Source organism: Odocoileus virginianus, chromosome 31, assembly GCF_023699985.2.
Source record: "Odocoileus virginianus isolate 20LAN1187 ecotype Illinois chromosome 31, Ovbor_1.2, whole genome shotgun sequence".
NCBI classification, from domain to species: domain Eukaryota; kingdom Metazoa; phylum Chordata; class Mammalia; order Artiodactyla; family Cervidae; genus Odocoileus; species Odocoileus virginianus.
The window spans coordinates 29067901-29084636 of NC_069704.1; the positions used below are offsets into that span (position 1 = coordinate 29067901).

The 16736-nt window shown below is 38.0% G+C and overlaps 1 protein-coding gene and 1 pseudogene across 6 annotated transcripts in view; one reads left to right on the forward strand and one right to left on the reverse strand.

Moving 5' to 3' along the window:
* The window catches only part of FANCC (FA complementation group C), a 315224-nt gene that overhangs the window by 68945 nt on the left and 229543 nt on the right, over positions 1–16736 (forward strand). The window contains exon 1 of one of the 6 annotated variants that reach the window (XM_070459511.1): positions 7703–8185. The exons of the other annotated variants lie outside the window; for them this stretch is intronic. The gene's annotated coding sequence lies outside the window, so the exon portion shown is untranslated. Of the gene's footprint in view, positions 1–7702; positions 8186–16736 lie in introns of those variants that run through there. 6 annotated transcript variants of the gene reach the window in all.
* Positions 12229–12622, reverse strand: LOC110150310 (small ribosomal subunit protein uS8-like; annotated as a pseudogene).

Consider the following 16736-nt stretch of genomic DNA (forward strand, 5'->3'; position numbering starts at 1 on the left):
CTGGTTGTATAAAATCCACTTTTCGTTGCACATCACAATCCAATTGAGAAATGGTTTGTCGTTGTTGCCTAGAATAAGAGAAGATGACACTTCAAAATGACATATTTTGATTTTCGGTCAGCTCATGAGGTACCTACTTACCTAACTTTTTCACCTTTCCAGTTTGCTTCAAATGCCAAAGCAGTGGTCAATGTTGAGTTCTTCAGCAACTTCTCATGTGGTTGTAAGAGGATCTGCTTTGATGATCCTCTCAATTGGTTGTTGTCAACTTCTGATGGCCAGCTACTACACGCTCTTTATCTTCAAAGCTTTTGTCTCCTTTGCAAAACTTCTTGAACTATATTTGTTAGCAGTTCCTGGGTCAAATGCGTTGTTGATGTGAGTTTTCTCTGCTGCTTTACGACCCATTTTGAACTCAAATAAGAAAGTTGCCAGAGTTTGCTTTTTGTCTAACATCATTTCCCTAGTCTACAATAAATATAAAATAAATATCAAGTAATAAGTCAGTAGCAATGAAACACAAAGTGAGAAATGCGCTTTAAAATGATGTATAACATAACCACATTTATTTAAGAATGTATTCCAGTATCAAACACCAAAGTTCAATAGTGCAACCACAATTACTTTTGCACCAACCTGATAATACCCTGTGGAGTACAAATGCAAAAGACAACTATCCTTTTTGGAGGGCTACCCTGGCGGCTCAGATGGTAAAGAATCCACCTGCAGTGTGGGAGACCTGGGTTTGATCCTTGAGTTGGGAAGATTCCCTGGAGGAGAGCATGGCAAACCACTCCAGTATTCTTGCCTGGAAAATCCCCATGGACAGAGGAGTCTGGTGGGCTACAGTCCATGGGGTCACAAAGAGTTGGATAGGACTGAGCGACTAAGGACAGACCCTTTTATGGTGTGCTCTTTTTATAATATAATCATGTTTATTTATTCAAGGTTCAATTGTGTAGTTTTTAAGAGAGTTCCAGAAAAACATCTATTTCTGCTTTATTGACTATGCCAAAGCCTTTGACTGTGTGGGTCACAATAAACTGTGGAAAATTCTGAAAGAGATGGGCATACGAGACCACCTGACCTGCCTCTTGAGAAACCTGTATGCAGGTCAGGAAGCAACAGTTAGAACTGGACATGGACCAACAGACTGGTTCCAAATAGGAAAAGGAGTACATCAAGGCTGTATATTGTCACCCTGCTTATTTAACTTATATGCAGAGTACATCAAGAGAAACGCTGGGCTGGACGAAGCGCAAGCTGGAATCAAGACTGCCAGGAGAAATATCAATAACCTTAGATATGCAGATGACACCACCATTATGGCAGAGAGTGAAGAGGAACTAAAAAGCCTCTTGATGAAAGTGAAAGAGAAGAGTGAAAAAGTTGGCTTAATACTCAAATTCAGAAAACTAAGATCATGGCATCTGGTCCCATCTCTTCATGGCAAATATAGGGGGAAACAGTGGAAACAGTGGCTGACTTTATTTTTCTGGGTTCCAAAATCACTGCAGATGGTGACTGCAGCCATAAAATTAAAAGACACTTACTCCTTGGAAGGCAAGTTATGACCAACCTAGATAGCATATTAAAAAGCAGAGACATTACTTTGCCAACAAAGGTCCGTCTAGTCAAGGCTATGGTTTTTCCAGTGGTCATGTATGGATGTGAGAGTTGGACTGTGAAGAAAGCTGAGCGCCGAAAAATTGATGCTTTTGAACTGTTGTGTTGCAGAAGACTCTTGAGAGTCTCTTGGATTGCAAGGAGATCCAACCAGTCCATCCTAAAGGAGATCAGTCCTGGGTGTTCATTGGGAGGACTGATGCTGAAGCTGAAACTCCAATAATTTGGCCACCTCATGCGAAGAGTTGACTCATTGGAAAAGACCCTGATGCTGGGAGGGATTGGGGGCAGGAGGAGAAGGGGATGACAGAGGATGAGATGGCTGGATGGCATCACCGACTCGATGGACGTGAGTTTGAGTAAACTCCAGGAGTTGGTGATGGACAGGGAGGCCTGGCATGCTGCGATTCATGGGGTCGCAAAGAGTCGGAGACGACTGAGTGACTGAACTGACTGACTGACTATAACCAGTTGAAATGCAAACACTCAGTGATTGTGTGAGAACTGTACCTGTTAATTTATATATACTTCAGTGGAAGGAGATAGTGCTGTATGTAGGAAATCTATGCTTCTGAGCATTTAGCTCTTCAGAGTTTTTAAAGGTTCAGAAAATTTAAAAAACAAAGACTGAATTCCATGTAGTACCTTTGACAAACTGTAAAAGATGCATTGTTGTTGTTCAGTTATTGAATTGATCCGACTCTGCGACCCCCACAGACTACAGCACACCAGCTTCCCTGTCCTTTGCCATCTCCTGCAGTTTGCTCAAACTCATGTTTATTGAGTCACTGATGCCATTCAACCATCTCATCCTCTGTCATCCCCTTCTCCTCATGTCCTCAATCTTTTCCAGCATCTGGGTCTTTATCAATGAGTTGGCTTTTCGCATCAGATGGCCAAAGTATTGACGCTTTAGCTTCAGCATCAGGTCCTTCCAATGAATATTCAGGATTGATTTCCTTTAGGACGGACTGGTTTGGTCTTGCAGTCCAAGGGACTCTCAAGAGTCTTCTCCAGTACCACAGTTTGAAAGCATCAATTCTTCAGCACTCAGCCTTCTTTATGGTCCAACTCTCACAACTGTACAAAACTACTGGAAAAACCATAGCTTTGACTATATGAACCTTTGTCGCCAAAATGATGTCTCTGGTTTTTAATAATCTGTTTAGGTTTGTCTGAGCTTTTCTTCCAAGGAGAAAGCATCTTTAATTTTGTGGCTGCAGTCACCATCTGCAGTGATTTGGAGTCCAAGAAAAGAAAATCCATCACTATTTCCATTATTTTCCATCTATTGCCATGAAGTGATGGGACCGGATGCCATGATCTTAGTTTTTTGAATGTTGAGTTTTAAACCAGCTTTTTCCCACTCTTCTTCTTTCACCTTCTTCAAGACACTCTTTAATTCTTCTTCACTTTCTGCCATTAGAGTGGTATCATATGCATATCTGAGGTTGTTGGTATTTCTCCTGGCAGTCTTGATTCCAGCTTGTGAGTCATCCAGCCCAGCATTTTGCATGTTGTATATACTCTTCATATAGTTAAATAAACAGGGTGACAACATATAGCCTTGATGAACTCCTTTCCCACTTTTGAACCAGTCTGTTGTTTCATGTCTGGTTCTGTTACTTCTTGACCTGCCTATAGGTTTCTCAGTAGACAGGTAAGGTGGTCTGGTATTCACATCTCGTTAAGAATTTTCTACAGTTTGTTGTGATCCACACAGTAAAGGCTTTACCATAGTCAATGAAGCAGAAGTAGGTGTTTTTCTGGAATTCTCTTACTTTTACTGTAATCTAGCGGATGTTGGCAATTTGATCTCTGGTTCCTCTGCCTTTCTAAATCCAGCTGTACATCTGGAAGTTCTCAGTTCATGTGGTGTTGAAGCCTAGCTTGAAGGATTTTGAGTTTTACCTGCTGATTTCACATTAATGAAATATAAATGGAGAAGCTATAGATTGAAATGAAATTCTTAGAGGAGCAGAAAAATGAAAGAGAAATATGATTAGAAATAAGAAAAAGAATGAAGTGCTATAGTGCTAATCAGATAGAAGCACTGAATGTGAATAATTAACAAATGAATCAAGATGGAAGAGCATAAGAAATACATGTCTTGGCTTAATAATGCAAGATGTTAGCACCAGTGTTAAATACTGAATCCAGGTGCTAGGTGATATAACTGTTACCTATTATGAGAATGCGTACAAGGAAATTTACAGAAAACATAAAAGCACAGACACCTGTATGAGAGTACAACTTGCCAGGAGAATTTGTATCATGGCATGCTAAGATTAAGGAATAATCTTGAAATGGTCCAGTGGTTTTCAAGTATTAATAATACATAGGCAGATAAATAAAATACATCAGTGTCTAACTTATAACTGTTAAGATCTGTTGGAGCAAATAGTTCCATAGCAAGTTTAATTATCTCTTATTATGGTAAGAGAGAGATCATCTTACATAAAAAAGACACAATCACTTGGACAGTTCAGTTCTGTTCAGTCACTCAGTCGTGTCCCACTCTTTGCGACCCCATGAACTGCAGCACGCCAGGCCTCCCTATCCATCACCAATTCCCTGAGTCCACCCAAACCCATGTCCATTGAGTCGGTGGTGCCATCCAACCATCTCATCCTCTGTCGTCCCCTTCACCTCCTGCCCTCAATCTTTCCCAGCAGCAGGGTCTTTTCCAATGAGTCAGCTCTTCAAATCAGGTGGCCAAAGTATTGGAGTTTCAGCTTCAATATCAGTCCTTCCAGTGAACACTCAGGACTGATCTCCTTTAGGATGGACTGGTTGGATCTCCTGGCAGTCCAAGGGACTCTCAAGAGTCTTCTGCAACACCACAGTTCAAAAGCATTAATTATTCAGCGCTCAGCTTTCTTTATAGTCCAACTCTCACATCCATACATGACCACTGGAAGAAGCAATGAAATTGTAAATAAACCCTACTTTAAAAATTATTCTTCCTTGCTGAAACATTAGGCTTTGTTTTAGAGAAAGCATGAATGTTTTTAGATAAACAACCAGTTTTTAAAATCTCATTCATTAGAGTTAAGTGTCAGACATTTTACTTTCATGTCAGATCCCCTGTTCTTAAAACATAGATTGTCAGGAGCTCAGGACATGAATTTGTACAACTTACGAATTAAATTTCAGAGTTCTTGAGAGAAATTGTGACTTGGGGTTTGGAGGATAGGGAAATCTTATCAGCTGAAAAAATGGATTTTACTGTATAGCAATGGTAAAATCCCTTATGTTGGGTATGTGTCTTGAATTTTTACTTTAGAAAATAGAAATATATTTTTATTCAGGAAAAAGCATACTGCAGGTGTACAGCTTCTCTCTAAAATTCCTGCCTTTTTTTTTAGAGATAAAAAAGCAGATTTTCTAGTTTAATTTTTTGAGAGCAATTTGAATAGTTTCCATCTTGAAAATTATGCAGTTTTATATTAAATAGCCAGTGGTGAGATGGTCTCAGGGAAGTATTCAGTTCATTCAGCATCATCAGATTGATTTGACAAAAGGGATTCTTTTAACTGTGTGGAAAACATTTTTCTCCCTTTATCCTTTAGCAGAGGCAGACATTGTCTTTGGTTTCCCCACAGAAGTTTGGGTGGGTAGACTTGGGGTGTGTAAATAGAAACAGCAGACAGAGAGATTGCCTCTGACAGTTGGAAGGACCCACTGAGAATTTTAGAATGAGCCTGTTGACCCTGATGATGTGGTATGGGATGGGGTTGTTAGAGAGATTTGAGAGAAGAATTAAGCAATTTGAATGTAAATGAGGAATGCAAATACTCAGAATAAAATGATAATTTATCCTTAAGAAAATAAGCCAAAATTTTTAGGTTGAGTCCCTGAAAAATTTTGCTTTTGTTAACAGATAAAAACAAAATTTTCATATTCAGCTTTCACTTCCTTTTGTGACATGTCATCAGTGATTTGTGATGTAGATAAGTGCTTGATCTGTTCCTCAGTGAATAAGATACGTAAACTTGGGCAAGAAATTGAATCTCTCTTTGCCTCTGTTTCCTCATCTATAAAACAGTATTGTGGATATTGAGACATCAAATATGGTCGTTGTTGGCATAGAGTAAGCACTGTGTAAGTGTTAGCTGCTATAATCATCATCATCATCATTTTTATATCAAGAGATTGAGAAAGTCTGTTCAGGATGAAGTTATGTCTTCCTTTAATAACCTCAGTATATTTGATCTATTTTTATAGAAATGAATCAAGAATGAATTATTCAGTGTTAAAATATTTTATAATGTGTTCAAGTTACCTTTTAAAAATTAACTTTTGAAAGATATACATATTTTCTTAACTTTTTTTCTAATTAAAACATGAGCCAATAAATGTCACATTAAAAAAAAAAAATACAGCCATGTGGGGCCATTTAATGTTGGGGCAAAGAACTGTACACACCCCAGTGGTCCCTAAGGGCATTATTATATTACAAATCTATACAGCAGTTCTTAATGATAGGTAGTCCCCAAGTCATCCAGATTTTAGGATGTGCTTTCAAAAAGACATGGAACTGTATATTTGTTTTTGAAAAAAATCTCCATCATGAGTACATATGGCAAATCTGGGCACTTAAAATTCCTCTGTGATTTTAGCAAACTCTGTCAGGTTTAGTGTATTCTTATGTGCATTGAAATTAAAGGTTTGTGTATTTTTTTCACAGCCTGGAAGTTAGCATGAGAGAAACAGAGCTCTTAATCTTTGTTCCAGATTTTCATACTCCTCTTTTGTAGTATTGTCAGTACATAATGTGTAATAGGGCAGTGATGGCTTGAAGTACTGTCTTTGTTTTTGTTTTGTTTAACCTGTGCAATTGGTCAGGTTTATGTTGTGGTGGTGGTGGTAAGTTTGTTTTGTTTTCTTGTTTAATAAACTGCCATTGAGCCAACAAATTCTCTTACCTGTGAAGAATAAAGTGAAAGATGGATGATAATTAAGATTTTTGTATTTAATTACTAAAGTTTACTAATTTAGAACTTGTAGAAGTAATAGCAGACAATCTTCCTATTTAGAGATGGGCCAAGAACTGCACAGTAGGTGTTCAGTAAATGTATTTTGAATGACAAATGAGTGAATCACATCTAGACGTGACCATTTTCAGAAGAATGCAGTAGCTCTCACCCTTTCCTTCTCAGGAGCAAGAAAACCTTTCCTGGAGGTCTCTGTCCCAGATGTCTGCTTGTATCTCCTTGGCCAGGATACAGTTATGGTTGTAACTTTACTCCAGTTAAGAGGTGTGGGATTACCCTCACAGCCTTAGCTGTAACAAGCTGTTTTGGGTAAACCACAAGGATGACTGTACTGGATATAAAAATAATACATTTCATCTTAGGAAATTTAGAAAATAACGAGAAGTATAATTGAGCAAATAAAATCACCACACGGAGATGACTATTGTTAACATTGCAGTGTTTAGCTTTTCAGTTGTTTGTTGCATATGAATATATTTGTGTATATAAAATTGCAGTCATCCTGTGTATAGTATTTTGTAGTCTTAAATGTAGCCATCTAACAGAAGCATTTTTCCATGTCACTAAATCATGTTCCTCTAAAATGAGACATGAGTTCGTTGGTACTTTTATCCGGCTGTATTACAAATTAGTTAGTTGCTTGTTGAAAATTTAGATAACAGTTTTTTTTGCTGTTGTTTGTGTTATGCCCGATGTCCAAATCCCCGAGCGGGAAGAGAGAAGGCTTCCAAGACAATGCAACTCGCAAAAAAGGGGAAGTTTATTGCTGACTCGAGTCAGGGCTCCCGCCGCGCGTCCAACGCAGTGGTACGGGGTCAGAAAGCGCTGAGCTCAAGCTGTTACCCAATTTATAAGGTGTGCATAAGCAGTTGGTAGCTGGCTTAAGTGGATTGGTTACATGTTTGCAAAGTAATCTTATTGGCTCAAACCTTTGCGGGCTTTTTTCAAACTTGGGCGTTCGTGGGCTTTACAGCTTTCCCCTGATAGGTTCCCTTTTTCTTGCTAGGCACATGTTGATTGGCTGGCTCCAGGTTACCCGATGGGGGCGGGGAATCCCACCATTTCAGGGGAAACCGAAACCCAGGGCTGCCAGCCCCAGCAGCCCCACAGTTTGCAGTGAACATCCTAATATATCACTCATTGTATACATCTCCGGTTATTTCCTTAGGCTCTGTTCCTAGAAGTGGGTTTATAGGTGAAAGGGCGTAAACACTTTCAAAGCTTTTGGCATACTTTTCCTATTATCCTCCAAAAAACTTGTACAAGTTACACTCCCATAAACCTGTATATGAGTGGCTATTTAACTGTATTCTTGCCAGCACTGGGAATTACTTTTTAATTGCTAATTTTATAGGCAAAAATTGGTATTCTTTTGTCTTACTCTGGTTTTATTTTTTTCTGTTTTTTGGATTACCACTGTTATTGAATACTTTTTCATTTAATCAGCAGTCCAGTTATCAGTTAATGGAAGAATAAATATGTGTTTCTTGATGTGATCTTCTTAACATGGCATCATTTTTACTTTTTAATTATGATATACATAAAAGAACGTAATGTTAATGGTAAGTGTAAAATTTCATAGAATTTATAACATTCTACTTTATGTTTACTAAAATATTTAATTTATAATATTGTACTAATTTTAAATTATAGTTTCTCTGAGCCAATTCTGATTGGGTGAATTATTCCATCATAGTTGTAACCTTCCTGAAGTTCCTAATTACATATAAATTTCACCTTTGATACTGACTAAAAAATAGTTTCTTTTCAAATTCTTTCATATTATTCGGATGTCTGTGATTTTACTCACAGTTCTTTGCTTTGACAATATAGCCATTTTCTTTATCTTCACTTTCTCTCAGGTATAAAAAACCTTTGTTATATAGGAGGAATTTTAAAATGTCTTTTTAAGCTTTCCTCCTTACAACTTAGATTAGATTCTTTTTCTTTTTCTTCTTTTTATGTATGAGTGTGTTTGTGTATGTTTGTAGGAGTAATCTCAGAGCTCAAGTAAATGGTATTTTCCTGTGTTATTTATTAACAGTTACATATTGTTGACATTTGTCTCATTTAATCTACTTTTTGGTTCTAGGCGATTGGTATCATTACCCTTTTCTTTTAAAGAGATGAAGTATTTTGAGCCACACAGCTAATAATGGTAGAGCTAGTTTGGAACCTAGTTTCATAGTGATGTGTTTGGATTTCACGTTATAAACTGTACTGTGTTTGGTCTTACACATTAAAAGAGACTGAACTGAAGTTTTCAAGTTTTCTTGAGAAATTTACAGTTTAGTTAAATTTGGTTCTCACTCTCAAGTAGACTCTTCTCCCTATTTTTTGCAACTAGAAAAATAAAAGGCCTCAAATATAATTTAATATAACCGTTAGGAACCATAGCACTTTTACAAGTCATTTTTGTTGTAAACTAGTGTTTATACAACCCATGACTTGATAGCAGACCAAACCATCTTATATTACCATATTTTGAATGTAGCAGGAGCTGGCTTAGCAAAATTTTGAAATCTCTGACTCTAATATTTGTGGTATAGTAAAACAAGCAACTCTGGCTTTCAGGTTTGTGTGGTGCAGCCTGTCCAAGGCACTGATGCTTATTCTTACTGTTGACTCCCTCAGTTTCAGGAGTGCTTTTGCTGACAGGCATTTAAATTCACCAGGAGAGATTATTTCTACCTAGTGGAGAAATCTTGGAGAAAGATATCATCATTGTTTTGTTAGAAATGCTGTAACTAATGATAGTAGCTAACATTTTTCTAGTGCTTACAGTGTGCTAGGCACAAGTCTTAAGTGCTTTCTAGATAGTAATACATTTTATTATTCACAGTAATTCCTAGGTTTTCCCCATTTAAAGATGCGGAAACTGAGACATGAGGAGGTAAAATAATTTCCCAAGGTCACAGGGCAAAGTGAGAATTCAAACCTTGGCAGTCTACCTCCAGAGGCAGCCTCCTTAATTACTCTGTTCTACTGACATTTATTAGATTAAGAGAAAGAGAGTAGACTCATAAGTAGCTATTCATGTTTTTGGAAAAGGTTAACCTTATTTCTACTGGCAGCTCCAAATAATTAAGCTATTCAGTTCAGTTCAGTCACTCAGTTGTGTCCGACTCTTTCTGACCCCGTGGACTGCAACACGCCAGGCTTCCCTGTCCATCACCAACTCCCAGAGCTTGCTCAAATTCATGTCCACTGAGTCGGTGATGCCATCCAACCATCTCATCCTCTGTCGTCCCTTTCTCCGCCTGCCTTCAATCTTTCCCAGCACCAGGGTCTTCTCTAATGAGTCTGTTCTTCGCATTAGGTGGCCAAAGTATTGGAGCTTTAGCATCAGTCCTTCCAATGAATATTCAGGCCTGATTTCCTTTAGGATGGACTGGTTGGATCTCTTGCAGTCCCAGGGACTCTCAGGAGTTGTCTCCAACACCACAGTTCAAAAGCATCAATTCTTCAGCGCTCAGCTTTCTTTATGGTCCAACTCTCACATCCATACATGACTACTGGAAAAAACCATAGCTTTGACTAGATGGACCTTTGTTGGCAAAGGAATGTCTTTGCTTCTTAATATGCTCTCTAGGTTTGTCATAGCTTTTCTTCCAAGGAACAAGTGTCTTTTAATTTCGTGGCTGTAATCACCATCTGCAGTGATTTAAGACAAGATGGTAGAGTAGCTATTGCCATTCATTAAATTCTTAACTCATAAAAATGAGTTGTTTTATACCTAATATTACTGTGGAACCCAGCAAATACTTAGATAAACTTGCACTTCAGTAAATAGTTTTCTAGAAAGATAGTGTTTAAAACAAAATGTAAAGAGTGGGTTCAGAATCAATGTGACAGTCACAGAATGACTGAGTGATCTTGTTAATGCTCTGTAATAAATATTGCAGAAAAAACCTTATTGATTGTGTACTCTGTGCTTTACAACTGTATCTTCCAGAAATGGTAGACTAAATAATTTGGAATTGCCCAGGCTGGCTGTAGGCAGAATTTGTATTTGATACCTTCTCGTCTCACCCATCGTTGATTGGGACCTTCGTCTGTTCTTCCTTTCCCTGTTACAGCATGTTCCTCCTGAGACATTGATATTAATGTTTAAGAGTATGTTTCATCTTCTCAGGGTATTTGCGTTTAATAAAAACTCAAAGGTCATGCTGCAGAATTACTTCTACTATTTGCCTCATTCCTTGATGAGGCTCAGGAGATTTCTTCATATCATCACCTCTCTTCCAGCAGTCTATTTTGCTGTCAAGTCTAGACCTCAAGAAGGAGGCAATGAACAGGGAGAACAGTAGATGGAGAAAATCCTAAATGAGATGGGAAGGCATATATGTAGATCATGGGTGGGAAAAGCAAGGGATTCCAGAGAACCCACGGAAGCAGGAAAGAATAATGCTCCATTTGGAAATGAGGCAAGTATGGAAAGTTGAGGATATTCAGGACAGATAGTTCAAAAATGAAGAAATTTCTCCTGACTGAGTATAATATAGTGAAACAAGAATATAGACATGTGACAGTTAAGATTCTGCAATAAAAATGCATATAATATAATATTATGCATTTAATTTTTTATGAATTATCTATTGAATTATTCCTGGTTCACAATTGATTAAAACAATGTAAACATTTTATAAAAATTTTGAAATTATTAAATATAAAAGTAAAATTTTATGTGAATTGCCACTGTTAAGGAGAATAAGAGGTGGTGGTGATATTTTTGGTGAGTGCCTTCAGAAATGTTATCAGTGCTCATCTTTTGAATGATCTCTTTGTTTTGCTGTGTCAAAGCTTTTTCATTTGATGGAGTCCCAGTTATTTTTGCTTTGATTTCCTTTGCCTGAGGAGATATATTAAAAAATATATATTCCTGAAGACCACTGTCTGTTTTCTTCTAGGAGTTTTATGATTTCAGATCTTACATTTAAGGCTTTAATCCATTTTGAGTTGATTTTTGTATAATGTGAGAGTAATCTAGTTTGATTCTTTTGCATGTAGATGCCCATTTTTTCCCAACATTATTTATTAATGAGGGTGTTTTTTCCCATTGTATTGTTTTACTTCTTTTGTTGTAGATTAATTGACCATATAAATATGGGTTCACTTCTGGACTCTGTTTTTTGTTCCATTGATCTATGTATCTGTTTTTGTGCCAATACCATACTCCTTCGATGATGTAGATTTGTAATATAGTTTGAAATCATAGTATGTTATTCCTCCAGCTTTATTGTTCTTTCTCATATTTGTTTTGTGCTATTTAAAGTCTTTTTGTTTCTACCCAAAATTTGGAATTATTTGTTTCAGTATTAAGATGCCATTGGTGTTTTGAAAGGAATTGCATTGAATCTGTATTCCTTTTGTAGTAAGGTCATTTTAACAGTATTAATTCTTTAATCCATGAACATGGTATATCTTTCCATTTCTTTGTACCATCTTCAATTTCTTTCAACAGTGTCTTATAATTTTTCACACAGGTCTTTTACTTCTTGGTTAGATTTAATCCTAGGTATTTTATTCTTTTTGATGCAATTGTAAGTGGGATTGTTCCCTCTTCTTCCCCTCCCTGCCCCCACCCCCACCACTGCCAGACATTTTATTTGTAGGTATTACATCCCTCAAGAAAAAAAAATTCAAGGATTTTCCTTCTTGTGTGTTTGCATTTTGCTTTTTCATGGTTCATGATGCCAGCTGAAGTTGTCAGTACAAAGAAACCAAACTGATGCGATGGGAGCAGGTTATTCTGCCATTTTTCTAGATATTAATCTGGGGCTGATCACACCACACTTATTTAGCCTGCCTGTGAGGCTTGCAACAATTTTCCCAACTCTGTGATAATCTATGATTTCAAATTAACCAATGTAACCATGCTTTACCATCATAGTTAGAAACCTGGTGATGACTTTGGAGCACAGCCTAATAAGCACCTGGCATTTGCCTCTCTTTTCAGCATTGTTGATACTCTTGAGAGCATCAGCCAGGCCATTCATGCTTTTTCACTCTCTTTCACCCTCATCAAGAGTCTTTTTAGGTTCCTCTTTGCTTTCTGCCATTAGAGTGGTATCATCTGCATTTCTGAGGTTGTTGATATTTCTCTCAGCAGTGTTGATTCAAGTTTGTGAGTCATCCAGCTTGGCTTTTAGCTTGACATACTCTGCATAGAAGTTAAATAAGCAGGGTGGCAATAGACAGCCTTGACGTACTCCCTTCCCAGCTTTGAACCAGTCCGTTGTTCCATGCCTGGTTCTAACTGTTGCTTCTTTCCCTGCATACAGGTTTCTCAGGAGGCAGGTAAGGTGGTCTGATATTCATTCCCATCTTTTTAAGAACTTTCCAGTTTTTTGTGGTCTACACAGTCAAAAGCTTTAGCATAGTCAATGGAGCAGAAGTAGATGTTTCTTTGGAATTCCTTTGTTATTTTTAATGATCCAACGGATGTTGGCAATTTGATCTCTGGTTCCTCTGCCTTTTCTAAATCCAGCTTGTACATCTGGAAGTTCTTGCTTCATGTACTGTTGAAGCCGAGCTGAAGGATTTTGACCATTACCTTGCTAGCATGTGAAATAAGTGCAATTGTGTGGTATATGGAACATTCTTTGGCGTTGCCTTTCTTTGGGATTGGAATGAAAATTGACCTTTTTGAGTCCTGTGGCCACTGCTGAGTTTTCCAAATTTGCTGGCACATTGACTGCAGCACTTAGCAGCAGCATCTTTTAGGATTTGAAATAGCTTAGCTGGGACTCCATCACCTCTACTAGCTTTGTTCATGGTAATGCTTCCTAAGGCCAAAGGTTACAATAATGCTTCTTAAACTAGTGAAAATTTTCAAGATTTTATCCATAGTTATTAAACAAATAGACTCATACTTTTTCTTTGATTTTTTTTTAATTTTTTATTTTAACCAGATAGATATGGTTAAACTTTTTGAGCACTGTCAGACCAAATACAATTCTTTTGGTGTGACAGGGAAGGATCAGTAGATCAGTAGCACATTATTAGCCCTTAGGCTGGGCACATACATACCTACATAATTAACCTGTTACTTGAGAGCACCTTGCCTTTAAACGAGTGGTCTTGAAGATGAGTTATAGGAAGGTAAAAAGATCAGACTTCTTGTGACAGAGAGGAGCATCATGTTAGAGGAAGGGTTTAAGGAAAAGCTGGGCCATGGAGTTAATGCTGGAGGGCATGTGCTGCTGTAGAATATCCTGTAGTCTAAGTTGGATGAATAAACAAACGAAGCAGCCAAAAAAACCTTCATATTTTACATGTGAGAGGCGCTCTCCCTTATGAAATTCTTGGTTGACATTGGAAATACATAGTATCTTGAGGGTAGACTGAAGGGGAGACACAATAAAAAGCTTTTGTGTTTTAATTTCCTGGTGGTTGAGGAGTCACATGGTAGACTTTGAAGCAGATAATGCCTCATAGTATAACCAGCACAAATTATCCTCTATGTCTGGAGGAAGCAAGCATCTGGCTGTCTGAATTTATGAAATTGTAACTCAGGGAACTGATTAATTTTACTATATAGGGTGTGAGGTCTGCAGCTGCTGCCAGATAATAGTTGAGATCCTTTTTTTTTGCCTTTTTCACTTTGCTCCTGCTATTTCTGAGCCTTATTCTTTGAGTGTCTAGAGTAGATCTGAGTTTTGTTGAGCCAAAATTGCTCCTGTCACCATGGCCTTTAAAAAAGACTCTTTTATTTTATTAGAGAGGAGTTTTAGGTTTTTAGAAAAATTGAGTGGAAAGTACAGACTTACCATATATTTTGTTCCCCTACATATGTACAACCTCCTCCATTATCAACATCCTTGCCACATTAACTGTACATTTGTTATAGTTAATGAACCTTCATTGACACATCATAATCATCCAAAGTCCATCATTTACTTTAGGGTTCACTCTTGGTATGGTACATTCTATGGGGTTAGAAAAATGTATAGTGACATATATCCACCATTAGAGTATCATGCAGAGTGGTTTCACTGTCCTAAAAATTCTCTATATCCTACCTATTCATCCTCCCCTCTTCTCAACCCCTGTCAGCCTTTTTTTTTTTTTAATTACCCAAGGAGCCAGTTCTGTTATAATCTACTGCTCTGTAAAACTGTTGCACTGTACTTTGATCACAGTTAGTTCGGAGGATTTTTTTCTTCTGTAAGTACTGCTAATATCTTCTTTTTATTCCTTTCCTTGAAGTAATGGCAGGTTAGTGACCAGGTTGTATAACTGAGGTTTTTCGTTTCCTGAGATTTCCCTGATAGTCTGCTAATTGAAGATACTTCTGGATATTAATTGATAAAACCTGATAATACAACCCTAAGTAGTAAAGTTTTGCTGTAAACTCATAGAGCTAGAAGGAAATTTTAGGCTCCTTCTCTCTGATTCCAGGTTGTGGTCATCTCTTCCAAAAGCTCAAATACAGAAATGACGCAATTCTACTGAGTATCCTTAACTAAAAGAGCTATATAACTCTTGATTACCATAATGCACATGCTGATCATTTCCTCTTTGCTCTATGTGCCTTTGAAGAATCTGCACAGACTTTAGTACCTGTCAAACACCAGTCTTTGTGGGATGAGCAGCTGACTCAGTAGAAAACAATTTAGAGACTTTGTTGAATGCTTTGAGCCAACTAAATTTTCTTCTTGAGAATATGGACCCTGAGGTTCTGAGTTAATTAGATGATGATGAATCCTTTGACTGAAGGATCATATGGACTTGTGACTTGGTTCTGAACTACACTCATCTCACACACTAGTAAAGTAATGCTCAAAATTCTCCAAGCCAGGCTTCAGCAATACGTGAACTGAGAACTTCCAGATGTTCAAGCTGGTTTTAGAAAAGGCAGAGGAACCAGAGATCAAATTGCCAACATCCACTGGATCATCGAAAAAGCAAGAGAGTTCCAGAAAAACATCTATTTCTGCTTTATTGACTATGCCAAAGCCTTTGACTGTGTGGATCACAATAAACTGGAAAATTCTGAAGAGATGGGAATACGAGACCACCTGACCTGCCTCTTGAGAAACCTGTATGCAGGTTAGGAAACAACAGTTAGAACTGGACATGGACCAACAGACTGGTTCTAAATAGGAAAAGGAGTATGTCAAGGCTGTATATTGTCACCCTGCCTATTTAAATTATATGCAGAGTACATCATGAGAAATGCTGGGCCGGAAGAAGCACAAGCTGGAATCAAGATTGCGGGGAGAAATATCAATAACCTCAGATATGCAGATGATACCACCCTTATGGCAGAAAGTGAAGAGAAACTAAAAAGCCTCTTGATGAAAGTGAAAGAGGAGAGTGAAAAAAGTTGGCTTAAAGGTCAACATTCAGAAAACTAAGATCATGGCATCTGGTCCCATCTCTTCATGGCAAATATAGGGGGAAACAGTGGAAACAGTGGCTGACTTTATTTTTCTGGGTTCCAAAATCACTGCAGATGGTGACTGCAGCCATGAAATTAAAAGATGCTTACTCCTTGGAAGGAAAGTTATGACCAACCTAGATAGCATATTAAAAAGCAGAGACATTACTTTGCCAACAATGGTCTGTCTAGTCAAGACTATGGTTTTTCCAGTAGTCATGTATGGATGTGAGAGTTGGACTATAAAGAAAGCTGAACACGGAAGAATTGATGCTTTTGAACTGTGGTATTGGAGAAGACTCTTGAGAGTCCCTTGAACTGCCTGCAAAAAGATCCAACCAGTCCATCCTAGAGGAGATCAGTCCTGGGTGTTCATTGGAAGGACTGATATTGAAGATGAAACTCCAATACTTTGGCCACCTGATGCGAAGAGCTGACTCCTTTGAAAAGACCCTGATGCTGGGAAAGATTGAGGGCAGGAGGAGAAGGGGACGACAGAGGATGAGATGGTTGGATGGCATCACCGACTCAATGGACATGAGTTTGAGTGAACTCCGGGAGTTGGTGATGGACAGGGAGGCCTGATGTGCTGCAGTTCATGGGGTCGCAAACAGTCAGACATGACTGAGTGACTGAACTGAACTGAACTGACACCGTAAAAGCCATATGCAAGTCGGAGGCAACAAGAGAGCAGGGGAAGATAGTCTATAGTGAGAAGCTGTAGAGTG